Source organism: Papio anubis, chromosome 11 (genome assembly GCF_008728515.1).
Source record: "Papio anubis isolate 15944 chromosome 11, Panubis1.0, whole genome shotgun sequence".
Lineage (NCBI taxonomy): Eukaryota > Metazoa > Chordata > Mammalia > Primates > Cercopithecidae > Papio > Papio anubis.
In genome coordinates this window covers 94,958,846-94,980,598 of record NC_044986.1, presented here as the reverse complement: position 1 = coordinate 94,980,598, position 21,753 = coordinate 94,958,846, and the positions used below count along the sequence as shown (strand labels likewise).

The following is a 21,753-nucleotide window of genomic DNA, read 5'->3' as shown; positions in this document are numbered from 1 at the left end:
GGCTTGTTACATATGTATACATGTGCCATATTGGTGTGCTGTACCCATTAACTCGTCATTTACATTAGGTATATCTCCTAATGCTATCCCTCCCCCGTGTCCCCTCCCCACAATAGACCCTGGTATGTGATGTTCCCCTTCCTGTGTCCAAGTGATCTCATTGTTCAATTCCCACCTATGAGTGAGAACATGCAGTGTTTGGTTTTCTGTTCTTGTGATAGTTTGCTGAGAATGATGGTTTCCAGCTGCATCCATGTCCCTATGAAGGACACAAATTCATCCTTTTTTATGGCTGCATAGTATTCCATGGTGTATATGTGCCACATTTTCTTAATCCAGTCTGTCACTGATGGACATTTGGGTTGATTCCAAGTCTTTGCTATTGTGAATAGTGCCGCAATAAACATATGTGTGCATATGCCTTTATAGCAGCATGATTTATAATCCTTTGGGTATATCCCCAGTAATGGGATGGCTGGGTCAAATGGTATTTCTAGTTCTAGATCCTTGAGGAATCGCCACACTGTCTTCTACAATGGTTGAACTAGTTTACAGTCCCACCAACAGTGTAAAAGTGTTCCTATTTCTCCACATCCTCTCCAGCACCTGTTGTTTCCTGATTTTTTAATGATTGCCATTCTAACTGGTGTGAGATGGTATCTCATTGTGGGTTTGATTTGCATTTCTCTGATGGCCAGTGATGATTTTTCATAATTCTATTTCAGTAGTCACAAAAAACAAAAATTTGGGTTCTTATTAGCCCTTTTAGTGCCAACACTGGCATTTTTGAAATACATTTCTAAGGAGGATGGTGAGTGTTTCACTTTACCAGTTGCTGCATGACAAGCCACCCCAATGTTTAATGGCTTAAAACATCAGTAATTCATTATTTCTCATAATTTTGAGAGTTGACTGAGTGAGTCTTCTGCTTTGCGTGGTCTTGGCTGGGGTGCTAGGAAAGAGGGCAGTCTGCAGTGGCCTCACTTACATGGCTAGCAGTGGATGCAGGCTGCTGGCTTGGAGCACAGTTGGGGGTGGCCTGGGTGCCTCAGCTCTCTTTAAGTGTGCCTCTCTGTGAAGTTAGTTGGGCTTCCTTACAACATGGTAGCTGGATTCCAAAAAGAAATGTTCCAAAGGCAAAGAAGCTGTAGCCTTTTAAAGGGCCATGTTTAGAAGTTACTTAGCATTACTTCTGCCCATTCTGTTGATCAAAACAAGTCACAGGGCCAGCCTAGATAAACAGGAAGAGGAATAGGCTTCATTTGTTAAAGATGGAGTAGCAAGATTACACTGTAGAAGAGCAAATAGGATGGGATATATTGTTGCAGCCATCTATGGAAATGCAAACTACCGCAAGGAAGTGCAGTTTTTGCTGAGCATGGGTATTTGCCATTACCACATTTCAGAAACTGGTATAGTCAGGCCCACATGGATTTGAGCACTGGATTTACATACACTAGGGTCACTTAAGGGCCATCAGCCACTGTCTTCTCATCTGTATGACACTAGTAGTATCAACCTCACAGCATTGACAGTTAAGTGAGATAATTTGGAAGTACACAACATAGTGCTGGAAATTCCATTACTCCCATCTTGTTTCTTTTCCCATGTCCCTCATGTTTGATTGATTTTTATATTTGTGATTATAGTACTTAAAGGTATGTTTTAAAGATAAATCATAAATCATAATTTATCTAAAGTCTTTGTCTTACCAAGATAGTTCAGTAGTTCCAATCTGAATAAAGTTTATAACATTAGCATAATTTATAGATCCAATCTGAATAAAGTTTATAACATTAGCATAATTTGTAGATCTTCTAATACAAACATCTAATGCTGGAATTCTTATAAACCACTGTATATAGGCTATTCACAATGTAATGAGCTACTAATTGGTAGAGATAAACAAGTGGCTATTTGCCATAGTTCTACATTCTATTCTACCTTCTATTTTGCAGAGAAATCTTACAACTTTCCTAAGCCATCTTTTTAGATCAATTCCAGAATGTGTTTAATATCTAATTGACAAGTCCCTAGCCAGAGAGATTGAGATACTGAATCAGAGAAAGAAGTCTAAAGAGATAATTTTCCAATGATCATTTCTAAAGAAGGAATAGAGATAAAATATTTTAAAACAGATATTAAATAGTCGTAGTCAAAGGTTTGATTATGAGTCAGCTTTGTTGGTTTTAGTCTCAGTAGTCACCAGCACCACCAACCTGTCATTTTGGCAATACATAGTTTTGGTCACCAGGTGAAGGAGTCATAGAAAACCAGTACTACTACTTACAGAAAATGAACTGAAAGCACATGTCCTGATTTGTTCTTGAAGATAAGACTGAGGTGAATATTGCTTAAAACATTATCAGCAAAATACAAAATCAAGTAAAATATTACGTTAAATATAACAATTGAAAAAATGGGGATAGACATAAAGAAGAACTTTTGGATGCTACTGATTAGATATTAGAATAAGTTTCTCAGGAGAATATTTTAAAGAATTTAACAAATGGCAGTGTTATGAATTATGTGGGCAGTGCTTAAAGTGGGAACAGAGCAAAATAAGTGGATTTAGTTTTGTCAAGTGTGTATTCAGAGTTAGGGGGAACATTTTATTTCTTCTGAAACAATGATATTGGAATCCCATTCCATCTTTTCATTTTCAAACACTGACTATAAGTAACTTTGGGAGAAGCTTTTACGTTTTATATAAAGCACTTTTTTTTTGTGCATAGCACTAAGTGGGCACCTTTAAAATTACCTACTTGTATAGCAGTTAATTTAAAGAATATGTTCATACATATTACTATATTTTCTCGATTCTAAGAGCTCATCGATTGTAAGGCACATTCTTTGATTTAATAACAACTTTTTAATGTCTCTTTTTGGAAAAATAGAACACTTTTCATGGGGGAGGAGGAGCATTTATCTAAGGATTATTATGAATTCCTTTGGGCCATAGTAACTGTAGCAAATGCTGCTTTTCCTGATCTTTAACACTTTTAGGATTGATAATGTCGTTCTGAGCCATGTCCAGGAATTACTTTGGCGAGGTTTCCATTTCCTATTTAATTAAAAAATTTTTTTTTTACTTTTTTTCTCTTGAAAGTCATCCAGAAGACTTTAACAGCCAGATATTTGGTATCTGATCAGAATTATCACTTGTGAAACCTTCATTAAATATAATTCAGCCACATGTCACAGGAAGTTCTGCATATATAATAACTTTTTGTTTCAATGCTGCATTATACTGATCTTTAAAAAGACATTTTAAGAGGTAATTTACAGATTTAAAATGCAGTTAAAATTTAGCTGTGCATAGTTCTATTGATGCTGATAAGTGACCGAAGGTAAATTCTTGGTCATGTCTAAGTTCACACAGAGATACAATAATACACATGGATATAATACGAAGCATTATAGTATTTTGTGTAATGTCTCTTTTGTTGTCATTAAAAGTTCTTTTGATATCTTCGGTAAGACTCCTATTGATTTGAAAAATGTTAATGTGAAAAAATGTGCTTTAAGAGTTGAGAAAGTGAATTATTCCTTTTTTTCTCACAGCAGCTGTTTAAGGAAAACAGAGGAGGCATTGGATAATATTCTTATTAAGGTAAAGAATCTGGTTGTTTGAGACCTCAAGTCACACAGCAAGTAGTCCACCTGGAATTATGAACCAGGTGTTCAGGACTTCCAGATATTTGTGCTGTCTACTATGCTGCATTTTCAACAGTAATTCATTTATCTGTGGGTTAAATTCAATTTAATGAGACTAATTTATTCAACAAATATTTATTAAATGCTATTATTGCCAGTTATTGTGTTAAATGATAGTGTAAGACAATAAACAAGACAGATACCTTTCCGTGTCCTCACAAAACCAGCAGCTTTGGAAAAGGCTAAAACTAAACAAATAATTACAACTAAGATGAACATTAAGGGAGAAATCATAAGATAATAGGAAAGAATATAACAGGCCGACTTAACCTGCTCTGGGATCGTAGAGGAGTGTTGAATGTCAGCTGAGGGTAGGACATGAGAAATAACTTTTGGGCTGAGATTGGAAGAATCAGCATGAGTTAGCTTAAGCCTAGGAATTAGGAGAAAGGTTAGGATGGAACATTGCAGGCAACAGAAATAGCATCTACAAAAGTAAAAGGAATAACTAAAAGGATTCCAGTGTGAGCATTGAAAAGAAGGATAAGTAAATGTAAAGAAGAATGTAGGAAAGAGATTATGCGTTCTTCAGGATTTTTTGACCTATATCCTAAGGGATATTGGGAAGCCATGGAAAGGTTTTAAGCATTGGGGTATATACCATGATTAAATTTTTCATTTGAAAATCATGAGTCTGACTACAGTATATATAGATGCAATGTTGTTAGATGCTATTTCTGTAGGCCAGGTTGGAGATGACGGTTACAGCAATTGATTTGGAGAGAAAGGAATAGATTTGAAATTTGGGATGTGGACAAAGCCTTGTATTTGACAGAAATATAAAACTATTAATAGTATTGTTATTGTTCTACCTATAGAATTTGATTGTAAGATTATCTCTAAAATACTTTCAGTAACTTGTACTTAATGTTAGGATGAAGTGATTATATTATAAATAGAATTTAGAAAACATTCTTTAAAAAATAATTTTTGAATTATGCTAATTCTTGTTATTGTTTGTTTGACTTCATTAAATAATATAGGGAGTATAGGGAGAACTTAGTTTTAAAAGACAAATTGACTTCCTAGTTTATACATAAAACGTAAGTAATTCTGTACACATATAATGTGTATATATATGTAGTGCAGGTCATCTTGTTTACACCACTTGTTGATGAATATCAGATTTGGAAGGTGACTTTTTGGGATTTTCCTGTTGGTTGATTGATTGAAACTTACATGAAGAATTTAATCCTTTTGTTTCAAATAGCTTTACTTTTTCATGATTATTCAAAGAATTTATTGCTGGATCATTGGCTCTAGAAATAGACTGCTGGTTAAATTAAAAGATGCCAGAGGAAACATTTTGGAAACAGACTTTACAAAATTCCTTATGAACTTCTGTACTTTCTTAACCAATCTTATTTCTTTCATGTGCCTATGGCTGTTATTAGCCTGTTGTATCAGGGATACCACAGTCAAGTACCTATAAGGGCCTTAACTATAAAGAATTAGGCCATTTAGGGAAATAATAATGAGACTGGAGAATCTGTGCTCATCTAACTGGGTAAAGGGACAGCTAATATTCTGCTCCATTGGATGGTGATCATGGGAGTATTCAGGCTGATTGTTACCCAGTATTTCAGTTTTTCCAAAAGATCCTAAAATACAGATTTTTATGTAAATTAGTTGGTAACTAATTCAGGTGTTTTTAAGATACTCTGTAACAATAACTCTACAGGGCAAAATCGACCTGTAGAATATGTTTGGCCAATAGGCCTCTCTTTTATAGCCTTGACCTTATAGAAATCTTCAATATTTATTTAAAAGTAAGAGGTCAAAAGTATTTCTAGGTAAAGTGAATGCCAAAAGAAGGGAGGAAGGGAAGGAATAATTGAGATACTTTTTAAAAGAAGTACAAAACCAGTTATCTAGGTTATATTTTTAGTTTAAACTAAGTTCAAAAAGAAATTCACTGTCCTGAGAATAATTTTCCTATGCTTCAGAGCATACTTCTAGCAACTTCAGCCATCTGCATGTGTTTAACTGGGAACTCAGAGGAGGATGAGAATGCACAGGGCATGGAGAGCCAATGAATTGAAGATGAGAGTGTGGTGGTTCTCTGAAACTTGTGAGCAGAGTACAGCAGGAACAAGAGACAGTTGATATTGGAGCAAAATCATTCTGTAAGAACATAGCAATCTGAGTACATCATGGGCCCCTGAAAGCATTACTAGACTAAAAGCATAATTTTTTATACTGATGATCAAGAAGAGGTCATATTGGTACACTAAGATTGAATAACTCTGCTCCCAATAGCACATGTAGTACACAATCACTGTAGGAAATTAGGAAAATATACAAAAGGTAGCGTATGGTTTTTTTTTTAAAGCTAGGAATAGGTAAAATTCTAAGGTTTTCTAAAAGTAATTAAAATAGAACTTGGCAATTGTTAGTTTCCTAATAGCTAATTAGTTTCCAAATTAGTCTAATTTGGCTTAAATAAAAAGAATATTGGTTGGCTCACATAAGAAAGTACATATATTAGGATTAGTTATGCCAATGGCTCAGTGATTTTTTTCAAGGACTCAGTTTGTCATCTACTCTATGCTTTATCCATAGTATTTCCTTTATCCCAGCACTGTAGTTGCCAAATGGCTGCTGGCTGTAATCAGGATTGTGTTTCCTCCTTCAGATCCAAAGAGAGAAGAATACACTTCTCTTGGCATTCTCATGGGTAATATATGTTCTTTTCCCTGAGAAGTCCTCATGCACTCCTGCCCCTAACTTGCTCCTTATTGTCCTAAGTTAGCTTAATTCTAAATATGCCTAAACTAATCATTGGCAAAAGGGATGAGCTTACCATAATGGATTAGATTAATGGTCTACCCTTGCAGCTCAGGACAGTCAGCTTACCCTGAGGCACATTGACTACTGGGAGAGATGTGGATATAGAAATCCAATCATGGATCATTAGGAAGAAGGAAGCGTTGGACAGGCACTCAGCTTGGTCCACCATGGGTGCATTAAGGATTGTGTATTATGTCTTTTACCTACATGAAACACCACCTTCCCCTATCAAGCCTGTAAGTATGAAGTCAAGTCCCGGTCAATCTACTCTCTGTCTCCTGTGTTTCAAGCACTCTCGTTAGCAGAGCTTGTGTAGCTTTGGAGTTGAATAATTTTTTTTTTTTCCAAAAATTCTCTTCTCATTTAACAGACACCTATCTGTACAGTAAACTATGTGGACCATAAATGGAACCAAGCTAGTTTAGGAAAATACAATTTCTTAAATAAATTACTTTTAAAAAGTATATTTTCTTTCAGCTCTTCTCTCCAAAGGTGTTTTGTATCATAACCTCTGTAGTAAATAGTGTCATCCTTATTGTCTGATTGTAAAGGTGAAGTATAATTTATGGGATAATTTACAAAGCAAAAAAGAAATACTTATTTTTAAAGTTTAAAATTTTTCTGTGTAGAAAATACTATAATAATGCATGATTTTAAGAATCTGTTATTTTGGCTAAAATATTTAACCAGCCAACCATATATCTTATTTCTTTCAGTTGCTAGATTTCTGAATGTTAGCCAAATATTTTAGTATCTGGGTCACATAGTCATTACAAACAAATCTAGGCCAAAATGGTTTATGCTTCTCAGTTGCCAGCTCAGTTCTCTCTTTGACTTTTTATTATTTGTTTCTCTTTGAACTAAACTTTATTTACTTATATTAGCACAGTACTGTGTTAATTCTTTGTGTGGAACTGGTCTTCTTGTGTCATTTTGCCCTAAATCAAGGAAACAAACAAATAAATGACTGTGCTCTTGGCTGTTATGTTTTAGAATTGTTACTGTACAAAAGGTCACACATGTTAAATTACCTACTGCAGTGCTAATTATTGTGAAACCTTGTTCAAAATGTCTGTTTTGGCACTTCTACTGTAACAGTTTTTAAAGATCCAACCTGTGTGCATTTTGGTATTGAAATCCTCAAAACTCCTAAAGACCCCATGTTAATTTAAAATGCAAAGTTGTTTCACCTTTTAATACTAGATGAGATAGCGTTTTTCTTAAAGTAAAATGAGAAGTCTTATGTGTTATAATAATAGAGGTAAGGGCAGGGAGAGAGAGGGAAAGAAGAAAGGAGTACATTGGAGTAACAGAAATTCCACCTTCATTTATAAAGTGCTATAGGCTCTAAAATTCCATTCTGAAATACTGTACTGACTTTGAAAGGGGTATGTTTAGTGCCAGCTTCTGTTAACACAGGAACCATAGTTTTTCTGTTGTTAAAACTAAGAACTTTATACCTTTTGGAATTTTAAATATTTTTTCTCTATGTTTATAATGCTTTTAATTATGTTTACTATTAACTGATGTTATTAACTATGTTTATCATTTGTACACTCTATTCTGTTTGAAAGTACAAAGTGATACCATAGATACTTCCTGAAGTTTTCTAGAAAAATCAAATTTTTTTCATCTTTATTCATAGCATCATTGTACATTCAGTTAGTAAAATTTCCAGATAACAAACACCTATCTTCTTTGATTGCTAGAATAGTTAATCTCAACCCTTCTTATTATAAAATATCGTAGTGACTCTGGATTGTTGATGAAACTTTCTTAAGACAGTGTCTTCAGCAAGACACTACCTCAGGGCTACTGAAGTATGTCATAGGGCCGTTTGTCCTTTCAAAAACAATTCTCAGTAGCTATTGTTGCTTTGCATTTTTATAAAGTGTCTGTTTTTTCAAAGCTTGATATTAATTCTTATAGCTACTAGTGTGCAGAGAAGGGTGTCTGTGAATAAAGTAAGAGAAAGAATGTTCATGATAGGTTTGAAGAGCACTTCAATGAGTAAAGTACTTGGACTTTACAATGTTTGCTTTTACTTCACTAAGTCCTGCCCTGTGCCCCTCCCCCTGTCCCTTTATACCCTAGCCTCTTTTTAACATGGTACTTGGCAATGTTCCAGGTAGTTATTGTAAGAAGGATGAACTTAGACTTGGAGCTAGACAAACATGAAGGGAACTAAAACAGTATAATTTAATAGCTGTGGGACCTTAAGTTCACAGCTGTAAAATGGGTTTGTATATACTATCTCTCAGGGTTGTAAGGATTAAATATAATAGATCTAGTTTAGGAGGTATTTTAACAAATGCTACTCCTTTCCTTATACTTTAAGATAAATGACGCACTACTTTGGAAATGGCATTTGCCTATTTTATTATGATGCTATAAAGTTTAAAGCGTCAGTATCCCTAAAATATGATAGCTGTTAAGCTCTCTTTAATTATTCGGAAATGAATAGTATGTGACAAGATATTATGGTTAATTTGGTGGATCAGATGAATAAAATGTGCTGAAATATTTTGGAGACTGAAAGTATAAAATTAGATGCAAAAAAATACAGGTTTTTTATCCAGGTCTAATCATGTTGAAATATTTTATTAATATCCTCAGAGAGTACGTAAATTAGTGAGTTATTTTTTTAATGCAACGGTAAATACCTAGAAACCATGTATACACTTAAAGTAAAATTTCACAGAGTTCTGAGGGCCATTTTGCATTTACTAGTGCCACAGTAGTGGCATTAGAGTGAGCTGCAGTAACCTGAAACAGTACAGCATGGATGCTCTAATAAATTGCGTGTCTGTTATTATGGAATTTTATAACTGTTCATACCTTTTATTTAATGCATTCACAGGTCAGATTATAGGATATTTTTCGTTTAGTAAGTATACTAAATCCATACCTTATACTATTGAGTTTTGGTAGTACCAGAGGGAAAAAAGAAGAAAAGCATGGCCTCTATCTTTAAGGAACTGTTTAACAGTCATATGAATCACTTGATTGAGAAGATCCATATTTGTAATATAATGAATTCCACAAAAATTGCCTGTTAAAAATTTTTGAAAAAGTGGGGGTGAGATTGAATATAGCCAAGCTTTATTGTTGATTTTTGTTGGCCAGGCCAAATTTGTGAACATTTTACATTATCAGCTGTACTGAAATACATTTGTATGCTCTACTGAATATAGGAAACATAATTTAATATTTAATTTAAACTCCAGATTACCATCATTTATAGGCATTCTATGCATTAAACTGTTTTGCCTCTACTTTCTTCCTCAGTAACACTTTTAGGACATTTTGATGCATTGGAAAGAAAAGGCAGTTGCAAGCTGCTGGCTCTAGCAAATCAGAGCTAATCAACCTGAGGATAATGTTTGCACTTTCCCACTTCCAAGTCTTTGATCAAACTGCTCTCTGCCTTTGCTACCACTACCACAGGTTGGTCCTTTCCCCCTAATCTAAACTCTCTCTGACTAGCCCTGAGGTTACTTTTTATAGCTGTCACTGTCTACCATCTCCTTCATCTTGAATATACCAGGACAGACTGGGACATTCCAGAAAAAAACAGACATAATACTTAAGTCGTCTTTGCTACCTAATTTGTCCTCACTGCCAATTAGTTAATTTATTTTTTACTTTTTGTTTTATTGAATTTTGTAAAGACAGGGTCTTGCTGTGTCACACAGGCTCCTCTCAAACTCCTGGACTCAAGTAATCCTCCCACCTCAGCCTCTCAAAGTACTAGGATTAGAAGGCGTGAGCCACTGCGACTGGTCATAATTTAAATAATCCTTTAGATTCCTGTCTCTGTCCATTTTCAAAGCCAGGGTTACGCTATCATAACATACCCCATGATGCACACCATTGCTAAAACAATCTTCCTGAAGTACTAATTAGATTTTTGAGCAGAGAATAAAACCATCCTTTCCAGTGTTGGCAAATACTCAATGTACTGTTCTGAAATACCTGTAGTACTTCCAGGTTTCTGCTTTGTGCTCACACTGTTTTCTTTGACCTGAAATGCAATTTCTATCTATAAAAATCTTAGTCATTATGAGGTCTAGCAAAGATCTTTTTCTTCTATGAAGCCTTCCTATCGACCCTAACTAAAATCTCTTCTCTGAGTTCCCAGCTTATAAGCTGGAGCAAGACTTCAGTGATCCTTGGAAGAAAGTGGGAGGTTATTTTCCCAATGAGATTCCAGGAAAGTTTAATGTCTTATAGTTCAGTCCCCTTTAGTGTTCCACATACAGTTAGTGCTCAAATATTTGATAATTGACCTACTCACAAATTTTTTTGTGCGAAATTGCTAGCTATTCTCTATCCAAGAAGTAATGAAGTGTATAAGCTTCTTCAACTCTTTGTTGAGCCCAGGTCTCTTACTTATTTCTGTATCCTATCTACTCTTGAGTAGTAGGGTCATCGGAAAGCAACCACTGGCTTTGGGGATAAGTTGTGTGTATTTTGGAGGAGGAAGTAAAGGTGTTACTGGACTTTTAAAACAAGCCTTTTCTGTTTTAAAGTATTTTGCTTCCCGTTAGTATATTTATAAGATGATATTGGTATATGTAGTGTCTTGGCTATTTATTCCCCTTTCTCTTTAACACAATATTCTCGAACTTTGGTGTGATACTGAATTAGAATCTCTAGGAGTGTGGCCTAAGACTCTACACTTTTACTAAGAATCAGTTGAGATGCTTATGAAGGTGGTGGTAGTAGTGATAATGGTAGTGATGATGATGATGATAATTGTAATAGCTGTGCTTTTGAAGGCTTATGATGTACTTACTGCACTTTTCTAGGCAGTTTGCAGCTATTAACCTAATGTTCACAGCAAGCCTATGTAGTAATATGCTATTATCTTCATTATACAAATGGAGAAACTGAGGCAGATATAAATTAAGTAAGTTGTCACCAAAACAACTTTCTTATAAATACGTCAAGAATTCATGAAAAGGATGAGGCATATTTTTTTGGTTGATAGTTTTTAAACTCACTTTCTAAAGGATTGCTTTAAGTAATGTGAATAATATGAATGTAAACTGGTTCTTATATAAGTTGAAATAGCAATATGCCAACTCTATATAGAATACTTTAACAACTAGACCTAAATATAGATACTTGCTCTTGCTTTTAGGAAACCTGTCACAATTCTTGGTGAAAAAGTAGGCATGCACCCAAAAACTTAGAACATTGAGGAAACTTTTTAAATAATTACACTTTCTAAAATACATTTTATATATATATATATAGTCATCCCTCAGTATCCTCAGGTGGTTGGTGCCGGGACACCCTCAGATACCAAAATCCAAATACTGTGCCATAGTATTTGCATATAACCTATGCATATCCTCTCATGTACTTTATTTATTTATTTATTTATTGAGACATGGTCTTGCTCTGTCATGCAGTCTTGAGTGCGTGCGCTGGTACAATCATGGCTCACTGCAGCCTTGACCTCCTGGGCTCAATCCTCCCACTTCAGCCTCCCAAGTAGCTGGGACCACAGGCACGCACCACCATGCCCAGCTAACTTTTGAACTTTTTTGTACAGATAGAGTTTCATTGTGTCGCCCAGGCTAGTCTTAAACTCCTGGGCTCAAGCGATCTTCCCACCTTGGCCTCTCAAAGTGTTGGGATTACAGGCATGAGCCACTGCACCCACCCATCCTCTTGTGTACGTTAAATCATCTCTAGCTTACTTATAATAACTGATATAATATAAATGCTATGTAAATCGCTGTTATATTGATTTTTATTTGTATTATTTTTTGTTGTGTTGTTTTTTAAATTTTTTCTGAATATTTGTGTGTGTATTGAGATGTTACTTTGTGATCTAATGTAATTCAAGTAAAACTCATTAAGCATATATTGTCTGTTTTAGTAGCATAATTCTTGGTTTTATATGCTAAAATATTTATCTTTTTAATAATAAATGATAAGAATATTTTATACCCTTTTAGTTCATAGACTATGGGAAGTGGAGTAGGTAGTGAAAGAGGTGACTGTGGTGGTAGTATGGTGGAAGTAATTTGTTTAACATCACTGCCTGTCCAAAATAGTTTTGATGAATGATTTTAGGTGTTGCCTAGTAAGTGCTTTGACTTTTGAAACCAGTTGAACAAACAAGCATGTTGTGCTTTACTAGAAACATCTTGTAAGTTCTGATTCTGAATAGACAATGGAATCTAAATTGAGTTAGTGGAGGACATATCTTTACAACTAAATCTAAAGTGTTCCAACTATTTCTTTTTTTAATCTCCTGTTTATTTTTCTTGTAAAATTAATATTTTTGATTGACCAATCATAATTGCATACATTCATGGGGTACACTGTGATGTTTTGATATATGTGTACAATGTGATGTGCTTATGCTAATTAACATATCTGTCACCTCACCTGTAATATTTTATAGTGAGACATTTGAAATTTACTTTATTATTTTGAAATACTTAATACATTATTATTGACTCTTGTCAACTTGCTACGCAATAGATCTCAAACTTATTCTTCCTCTCTATCTGAAACTTTGTACCCCCTGATCAACTTCCCCCACCACCCTCCTACCCTAGCCTCTGGTAACCATTGTTCTATTCTCTGCCGAATTCTATGAATTTAGCCTTATTAGATTCCACACATACGGTATTTGTCTTTCTCTGCCTGACTTATTTCACTTAGCATAATATCCTCCAGATTCATCCATGTTGTTGCAAATGACAGAATTTTCCCCTTTTTAAATGCTGAATAGTATTCTGTTGTGTTTATGTACCCCGTTTTCTTGATTTCATCCATTGATACACACCTAGGTGTTTCCATATCCTGGCTCTTGTAAATAATGCAACAATGAACATAGGAGTGCAGATATCGCTTTGACATATTGACTCCAGTTCCTTTGGATATATAACCAGAATTGGGATCACTGGATCATACAGTAGTTCTATTTTTAGTTTTTTGGGGGAAACCTCCATACTATTTTCCATAATGGCTGAACTAATTTGCATTCCCACCAACAATGTACTTGTAAGAGTTATCTTTTCTCCACACCCTGTCCAACATTTACCTTTCATCTTTTTAATAAAAGCTACTGTAACAGGTGTAAAGTAATATTCCATTGTGGTTTTAATTTGTAATTCTCTAGTAATTAGTGATGCTGAGCATTTTTTCTTGCACCAGTTGGCTACTCATGTGTCTTCTGAGAAATGTCTGTTCAGGTTCTTTGCTCATTTTTAAAAATTGGGCGATTTGTTACTTTGTTATTGAGTTGTTTGAGTTACTTAAATATTTTAGATATTAACCCCTTGTTAAATGTGTGATTTGCAGATATTTCTTCTTATATATCCTGTTTACAAATTTTCTGAACTTCTCTTGCTGCTCATTTATATAAAGTTGGGATGAGTTATGTCACCTGAAGCAGTCAAGATAAGACTGTTTCTACTGCTATCCATGTGGCAGGCTTACTTTGTTACCCAATCCAGTGAAAAAGGGTGCCAGGATGTGAAAGAAAAATAGATGTGATGCCATGGAACATTCTAGGAAATTATCTTTTTTAGAGAGAATTTTGATTAAAATTTTGCGTATTTTTAAAACTCATATTCTTAGTCTGAAGAGTTGGATATAACGCTGAGTGTGTGTCTTAAAGCTAATAGTATAAAAAGAGAAGTATAAAATTTAAATTAATCATACAACTTTCTTTCCCTAACTTTATGAATTGATTTTTGCAATTTCTGGAGCTAACATGCTGAATGTTTGAAACTGAGTATGTAGGTTAAAAAGTTGAAATTTTCCTAATAAAATTATGTCTCTTTCTAAGGTATAACTGTTTCTTTCTTTGATTGTAGTAAAAGGAGCATCTGTGGTTCTTCAGAGGTTTTAATTTTGCTGCCAGCTAGTTGTGTGACTTTGAGTAAATAATGTCACGTGACTGGACCTGTTTCTTTATTTGTAAAATTGTGTGTGGTGTTAAATTCCAAGACTGTTTTTAAAAAATTTTTTGTAGAGACTGGGTCTTGCTTTGTTGCCAAGGCTTGTCTGAACTCCTGGTTTCAAGCAGTTTTCCCCACTTTGATCTCACAAACTGTTGGGATTATAGGCATAAGCCTCCATGCCTGACCAAATTGTAAAACTCTTATAATGGATGAGTAGAATATAGTTAAGATTATATAAAAACACAAGTCACTTCATGATCATCATCTGCTGGAATATGAAACCAGCTTTCTTGTGTAGATATGTTATCAGCAATGTTATTCACACCAAGAGGATCATTCTGTGGTTTTTAATTCATGATTTTGTAATCTGATAGTGACTTTTCATTATGTCTCCTGATTTAAAATTAAATTACAGCCATTATGATTGGAATCATTGGGAAGAGTTGAAATAAACAATTTAGAATTGTTTCTGCAATACTGAAGGCCTGATTTTGGGGGGTGTGGGGTTGATGGAGGAGATATCTCTATGTTCTGTAATTTCATTTGACTAAGGAATTTACCTTTGGTCTTCTTCCAGAGTGAGGACATGAATACTTCCATAGCTGTATTCCGTATTAATCACAGTTTGCTTTGTGGGTTTCATTAGGCTAAATAAGAAAAACGTAGTTATATATTTTCTGCTTTAAAAATGCTTCTTGTTATAAAGTCTTCTCAGATCAGTTCCACATGTGATAAACCTATTCAAACTATTAAACTGCCCCAATATGCTTGCTTCTTTCTTGGAAATCTATCCATTTCTGTGTCTTTATGTACCACTCACTCTCCCCCATCATGTTTTAGGTTATAAGCTCCTTTCCTTTGTATCTCATAGCACCCAGGAAAGAACTTTGTTAGTCTCTGAATAGTTTACAAATGTTATTGCTATTGAGAATTTTGGATTTAAATTATTGGAGTGAATAGACTAATGCTGTTTCTAGTATATCTAACTGGGGGTCGGTGTTATTAACTAAAAGACACAACAGTTTAAGCTCTAGGCTTTGTTTCTGAAGTCCATTTTTCTTAATCATAAGCCGATTATTCACTTTATATTATCTTATATAATGCCTTGGTATCAGGTTATTGATAGGTAAACATCAGGAATAGGTTGGATAGATACGCATGCATGTGTACACATGCACATGTATGTGAAAGAGAGAGAGAAGGATTACACATAGAATATATGAGAATTTGAGATGTGTGTAATGTTTATAACTCAACTGAGTCTTACATAGCTGTCTAGTTATGTACACTTAATTTTGGATCTTTTATAGTTAAAATTCAGAAACAATTTTTAAGGAAGATAAGGACATGTTTTTCTTTCCTTCGTGTTTTCAGTTTAGCTTTATTTGATTGTATTTTTGCTAAAGACTTGAATTGTCAATAATAACTATTGAAATGAGCCAACTTATAGCTGAGCACAAATGATGTTAGGGCACTGAGATATATCTTAACATTTGGGAATAATTTAATGTGTCTAATATTTAAGAACGATCAAAACAGACTGTACAACCCAATAATCATAAAGCCTATGGTCGAAAATCATATATAATTGACAGGCCCTATGAAGAGCAGCCGTAAGAATCAAGAGAAAAAGAGTCTAAATTGGAACAGAAAAGGAGCTGAGTCATTTTTGTACTATAATTAGAAGTTGGTAACCATAAATTTTGTCAAAAAGTATCATGATCAGGCAGGGTTACACTAAAGTGTAACCTCTAACTTCTTGTAGTATATAGTTTTACAATTAGTTGATGATTTAATAAATATAAATATAGATGATACTGTCAGAGTGTTTCCAGACATTACAGTTAGCTTTTAGGTGAAGGCAGTGCTTGACAGAACCTAGGTTTGTGACTCCATAATTTATTATGTCATCTAATACCATCTTTATCATGTATTAATTTGGGTTATAGGATAATTGGGATAACTTTTTGGTGAGAGATTGAGATTTTCTTAAAAGCATTTTCAGAAGATACTAGAATTTTATGGGATTCTTTTAATATAGCATGTCTTCTCAAATATAATATTAGGACTGTTTGAACAGGAGGTAAATCATGTTCACTTTATTTTCCAGTTTAGAATTATTGCTATTATCAGTTGGTGGGTGTGGGAACAACTTAATAAAGTTTGGGTAATTTAGTTTTCAGTTTAAATTCTCAACTGGCAATTGGCCGAAAACTCCCATCTGAAGACATGATCATCCAAATGTCATTTTGTGATTTGGCTACTGTCTGCTTGATATAGGAAAGCACTATCAAGAAAGACTATTGGAGTGACTATCAAAAGGAAGTCAATGGTAAGAGTTTTCATTTAAATTCTGTGTGTGTGTGTGTGTGTGTCTGTGTGTAAAGCCTACCAATTTATTATATTTGAATTAAAATTTTAGAACTTTTAAAATCTAGGACATAATGACAAGTGTTTGAATTTTATATGTCTGTCACTTATATTTTAATAAAATATATGCAAAGAATGGTTTTATAGATAAGAGATTTTACATACTTAATGTTTATAAATAGTATAAAAGTATGGAAAACCAATTATATAGTTCATGTGTGGTTTAAAAATTCAATTTTTGTAGTTTTATTGTAGTTATTTAAGATAGTGTATTACAAATACTGCTTTACTAAAGTTTAACTTTTAAAAAATTTATACTAAACTGAGTTTTTCTGTTCAGTTTCATAAGTGCTTCTTAAAGTAGACAAGTTTTGCAGTAGTATGTTGAATGCTGTTTTGTTTTTTACTTTCATTGTAAAATAGGAAAGAAAAAAGTATAATATATGACAAAATCCATTTAGTTTAACAGTAATTCTTTGAAAGTGTGTAATTGCTGCTATACTTTGGTGGAAACTATTGAATTTGTAAGATTAGACGTTTATACTGTATACCCAAAACAAAGTCGAGTAGCTGTTCATAATATGGTACAGAATCAAATTTTGGTGATAAAATCAGACATCTCTCTCCTGCCTTACACATACTCCCACTGAGAAAATAATTTCTAAATTTGGTTACTTTTTCATATGCTTCAAATGACCTTAAATTTATATTTTTCTCCTGAATATATTTGATTCCTGCATATCCCTTTTTTTGGACGTCTGTGTCCAATCAGATCCATGATTAGTCACGTTAACTTTGGACAAGAATGGAGGTAGGATCTTAGCAAGTTTGAAATCTTTAAGATTGTTGTCTATCTGAGATTATTCCAGCGTGTCCATGGACATAGTAGTTTTGTGATAACAAGATGATGGCTGATGAAGATTAGCATATTAATAATATATTATAATTCTATTAACCATTCTATTGTCAAATGTGTGATTTTTGCGATTCACATAGTTGGAGTAATTTTTCATGCCCAATTAGAGATGTCAAAATTATGTTAATTGAATCTGGCCATGTTCTTAGCTGCTTTCTAGAGCTTAATAACAAACATATCAGGAAGAGCTCTTGTGACAAGCACCCAGCACAGCATCTGTCATTATGTAATCATTCCAATGTTTACAGTGAACTAAGTACTTGAGATGGCAACATTCATATTTTAGTCCATCTGTCTAGTACTTCATATTTGTATAGTCTGTCTACTATGTGTCATCCATTTAGGTAGATGCTGAGAATAAAATGGTGGGGTTAAAAACAGATATTCCCTAATTGTTACTGAACTTCCGGTGCCAATGGTAATTACAGTGTAGGTATAATTACACACCACAACTGGAACCAATACTGTGAAATGGCATAAGTTTCTACAAGGGTAGGAACAATAAAGTTAGTGTATAAATAAAGCATAGAACCTACACATTTATTTATTAGAGTGAATGGATAACTTGCTTTTCAACTTTTAAAGTTAATTCTATTAATATCTGCTAAGCTAGTCATTAGAAAGACTAAATTCTAACCATAGAGAAATACATTTTTATGCTGCTATTCTATTTTCTTAGATTTCTTAAGAATTTACAACAAAGCCCTGTCAAAGCAGCATGCTTATGTGAGAATTTCACTTATGGGAGAGTTCTTATAGGATTTCAAGAAGGAATGCCCTGAAGAGGGACACTGATTTCCTCAACTGAACTTAAAATTGTTACATGCAGACATTTTTAAAGGTAGTATACTTTTTTCCTTAATCAAGTCAACTTTATCTCTTTTTTAAAGAAGGGAATGTAACATTTATGTTTTTCATATACACACACGCAGAAGCATACATGTCGATTACGTTTTGGAAAATAAAATCCAAAGAGCATTTGGATATCTGAATGTTTACGCTTCATCTCTGCAGTGACTTACAAATTTAGCTTTTTTCTGGATATACTCAAAGTCACCAACCTGAGTTCAAGTATTCTGATTTGAAGGTCTCCACTTAGAGAACTAGGCAGTCCCCCTTGTCAGTGCTAGGGGAAAGATGTCCTTCCCATACCTTCCAGAGTGTCTTGAAGAAATACTCCTTCCTGGGTAACGTGCCTCGAAATGTACGTGATATTCATTTTTCTTTGACAGCTCTTTTTGGTTCTGTTTAAGTGGCTTTGATGGGCTTACGATGCCCAGTGAAGAATTTGGTATTTAGCCCCAAAAAGATATTTAAAACACATAATTATGTAAATATTGCAGATGGAGGATGATACATAGCATTTCTTTTATTGAAATGAATTTGAAATAACTTCTTTCTAAAACAAAATTCTACCAATAGTCGTCAGTTTTTAACTATATAACTTCTCAATATAGGAAACAATCAATGTCTGATTGGCTGTGTATGTTGGAGTATAATGCCTTTTGTTTTGAATTTGGGAGTTTCTACTGTCAGAAGAAAGGAGATGTGAATTACAATGGTGTTAGAAGAAATGAATTGGAAGTTTGAATGAGAAAATTTTAAATAAAAGTTACTGTTTAAAGATATGGAAAGGAAAATAATGTTTTAGTTCAATATGAGAAAGAACCTCTTAAATGTAGAAAATAAAATGGGGTGTCTTTCTACATCCATTCTTAAAAATTTGGCAGAAGTTACAAAGAAGTTACAAAGAAGGAGTTCCTGCTGATATAAGTCACAAGGATTATTTAAAGGAAATTTATGTTACAGCTTGTAAAATCATGATATTGATAATTATTAATATGTAAAACTTTATGTGAAATAGGTATTACTAAAAATATTGAGCTACTATTTATAGTGAGATCATTATTTTTTAAGTAAATTTTTAGTAAATTTTAAGTAAATTTAACAGATAGAATAGCAAATCACATTTATTTATTCAACACATTCTTACCAACAACCTGCTATATGTCAGTCATTGCACTAGGCATGGCATAGTCATAAATAAGACTGATGTGATTCCATAGGTCTTGCACGGAACATAGACATTAAGCAAGTAATTATAATAAAGCATAGTGGCTTATGATATTATAAAAACAAAGCGGTCCTTTCTTAAGGATATCTTGAAATTGATCTGTAGTATATTAATTTTAATCCGTTCATATTCCTCATGAAATGAGATTGTTCATTTTGATGTAAAAATTAGACCTTCTTTACAGTTAGTAGAGACTGAAAAAGTCTTATTATTTGTATAGCTTATTTAAAATGAGAAACTGCTGTGGAAAGATCTGCAAGTTTCTGAGATACCAAGAAATGTGAATATGAGCATAACAAGCACATAATGCCTGTCATGCATATTATATACATTATAAATGTCATTTAAGACAATTATATGGAGCAGTTTTACATTTAAAACTACCAAGTTGTAGTAGTTAAGAAGTTGGGCTCCAGAGTCTTACTGGTTGGGTGTGAGTGTTAACTCTGACACTTACCAGCTTTTCAATCTTAGGAAAGCTGCATAACTCTACTGTGCTTCAGTTTCCTTACCTGTAAAATGGGGATAATAAGAGTATATATCTTGTGAAAAAATATATTATTTGATATATAAAAATGCTAAAAGAGTAGCATATGGAAAGTACATAGAAAGGGCTCCAAATGTTGTTTTAGTTAATAATAACAATAATGATAATTTCTTCATCTTGAAAATATCCTACTTCATTCATAAAGTTGTGCCAACTGAAATAATTGCAGATGGTGCTTAAAATACATACAATATATATTTCAGAGTGGTATGTAAAGAGCTTTTATTATTACTGCTAAACAAAAAAAAAAGTCTGTGAAATTCTCATCTAAGCTTTGGGACCTCTGTAGCTGAATTTCAGCAGTCACTCAAAGGCTTTCTAGAGATGCCATCTAGAGATACTTTATAACCTAGTGCCTTTTTTTTTTTTTTTTTTTTTTTTTGCAATACAGAAATTTTCGTTTTCATTTTAAGATGCTGAATGAGAGAAAATTATTTCAATACAAGTATGGTTTCCCATGACCACAGTTAGTTATAATGTAACCAGTCAACAGTTGTCTATTGAAAACCACTAGCTATTAATATAGTGTCATGGTAGCCTAAAAGAATTACGCTATCATTCTACTTAGGCCCTAGGGAGACAAGAGCCATGTAAAGAATACTTAAAGCACAAAATCCGAGACCTAGTTCCTGCTGTGCCACTAATAAACAGAGTTATCTTAGATATACAAACCTGTAAAAATTATGAGGCCATCTTAGCATCTCAGTACCCTTATTATGTATGTCGTGTGTATACACACATGGCCATCCAATATTCCTTTTCCAAATTCAAATGAAAGGAATTCATTAGGGTTGTTTTAATTTCCAAATTTACTGAGTAAAAGAATTCTGTTCTAAAAATTATTTTGTATAATGCCTTCAAATTGAGTTTTACATGTACTATTTCAAGGCTTCTCAGATAGTCCCACATAAATTATCTAGTGTTTCTGCATCATTCTATGATCTTTTCATTAATGTCAAGTGTAATGTTTTTTAACTTCACAAGGGAAACATGAAATTCCTTTAGTGTGCCTCATTTTCAGACATTTTCTTGTTGATTAAAATTCCTTTTATAAATAAAGTTTCAACATTTACTAAATAATTTTTTTACCTTTGAATTAACTTTTTATAAATGAATAATGACAGCAGTCATTACAAACTCTGCTGTTGGCAACACTAGAGGGCATTTCTAGTTCTTGAAATAGTGTCATGAGTTCTCAGAATAATTTACCAATTCATTAAACAGCAGAGTAGCATTTTAAGGGAAAGGAACTAAAACAAGCATGATAGATATATTATACATATATATACTATGTATATATTATGAATAGATAATATAAATATATATAATATATACATTATATGATGTATGGATAATACATATATATAGGATGTATGTATACACACGTCTGCTTTACCAGATGTTC

The 21,753-nt window shown here is 33.5% G+C and overlaps 1 protein-coding gene across 28 annotated transcripts in view; it reads left to right on the top strand.

Annotated features, from left to right (window-relative positions):
- The window catches only part of ZEB1 (zinc finger E-box binding homeobox 1), a 190,019-nt gene that overhangs the window by 33,228 nt on the left and 135,038 nt on the right, over positions 1-21,753 (top strand). For 5 of the 28 annotated variants that reach the window (XM_017962672.2, XM_017962668.2, XM_017962671.2 and 2 more), the window contains exon 2: positions 16,618-16,773. The exons of 11 other annotated variants lie outside the window; for them this stretch is intronic. The gene's annotated coding sequence lies outside the window, so the exon portion shown is untranslated. Of the gene's footprint in view, positions 1-613; positions 9,955-16,617; positions 16,774-18,406; positions 18,569-21,753 lie in introns of those variants that run through there. 12 more of the 28 variants (XM_017962661.3, XM_017962653.3, XM_017962652.3 and 9 more) reach the window with 5 other exon arrangements.